General features: G+C 43.9%; 1 protein-coding gene across 1 annotated transcript in view; it reads left to right on the forward strand.

The window, feature by feature from the left end:
• The first annotated feature begins 651 nt into the window (after positions 1–651).
• Positions 652–1423, forward strand: part of ccdc71 (coiled-coil domain containing 71) — a 30326-nt gene continuing 29554 nt past the window's right edge. Inside the window, exon 1 of the mRNA XM_015385067.1 lies at positions 652–761. The gene's annotated coding sequence lies outside the window, so the exon portion shown is untranslated. The remainder of the gene's footprint in view (positions 762–1423) is intronic.

Genomic DNA, 1423 nt, shown 5'->3' on the forward strand with positions numbered 1-1423 from the left:
CCTGTCACTTGCGCAGTGAATCGTGCCGCCTGCGCTGTGCGGAGATGCAGGGGAAACCGTATCTGATGGGGAAAAGCAGCTCGACGTAACACCGTTCTTTCCATGTGGAAATGCTGTTTTGCTGCAGGAGTCCTCCTCACGCTCCATCTCTTTGTGTGTGCTGTTTTTGGGCCCTATATTTAAAATGCAATAAAAAGCACCTCTCTAACTATCTATAAATATAAATATCATTTTTTTTATGGTTCTCTTGTGTTCTCGACAATAGGAAAGCATTCAATAAATATAATTTTTTTTTTTTTTCTGACAATACAAAAAACCAATGAAAGCATTGGAGTAACTGTATGTCAATCAGCCACCAACTTTGATTACTTGAGCTAAGCAATCTGGAACCCATAAAGCTGGTAATACAAATTTTGGCCAAAAACATTTTAAGCTCCGCCCAGTTTTTAGAACTCCACCCACATCTACATTTTTCTAAATATTTTTCTTTAAATGTGGTTTTATTTAATAAGATTTTTTTTTCTGGCAATATCTTTGGGGGGTTAATTTTTAAAAATATTTTTTTTCCATGGTAACAGCTGCCTATTCCCCACCCCCACCCCTCAGGGGGGGCTCAGTGAACCCGCCTCCCTCCTCTCTCTCCAGTCTGCCTCCGCCCCTTCCCTTTGGTCTGTCATCGGCGCCTCTGTTGTAGCAGCCATTTTACCGTGGAGCGTCGACACAGCGGCGACCGGAGGATGCCGAGACAGCGCCGTTGAAAGGTAATTACGCCCCTTTACTCTTCATCTGCGCCACATTTTTATCCGTAAGGGCTCCAGCTCAGTTAGCCGTCGGTCGGCGGCGCCGCGGGCAGAGGCCCTGCCGGCTGGAGGTCTGAAGGAGCCTGAAAAAACTGCCTCAGACGGAGGGAAGATTCTCCGGGAGTGTGTTTGCGACTATAGCTGGCTTCTGGCAGTTTGCAAGACCACGGAAAAATGGCGACGTCCCTAAAGTTACCCCTGAAAGTTTAAAAAGACCTTCCCTTTGGTGGCTACATGTCTGTAGGCTAAGCTGTGCTCCAGTAAACTGCGCAGAAAACTAGCGCTCTTTCATGTATCCGCAGTCAAAGAGGGGGCGCTCGAGAGCAACTAAACGCGTAGAATTTGCGCACTTATCGGTCTAGCTTAGTAGCTTATGGGAACGACACAGCTATTTGTGATTTTATTTGAAAACTGTGAGTTCCTTTGTTCCTTTAGGCTTCTAACTTTTTATTTTTTAATGTTTTTTTTAGGCATTAAAACGTCTTATTGTATCGTATTTGTGTGACAATCACAGTAGCTAATTGTTAAAGTAGGGCACCAGCTTATTGGATAGCAGTTTCCAATAGAAATATTATTAGGGTTGCTAACCAACCATTGAAAACGGAATTATTCTGCATTTAGAA

The sequence above is a fragment of the Cyprinodon variegatus genome, unplaced genomic scaffold, assembly GCF_000732505.1.
Source record: "Cyprinodon variegatus isolate N-32 unplaced genomic scaffold, C_variegatus-1.0 Scaffold330, whole genome shotgun sequence".
In the NCBI taxonomy this organism is placed as follows: Eukaryota; Metazoa; Chordata; class Actinopteri; order Cyprinodontiformes; family Cyprinodontidae; genus Cyprinodon; species Cyprinodon variegatus.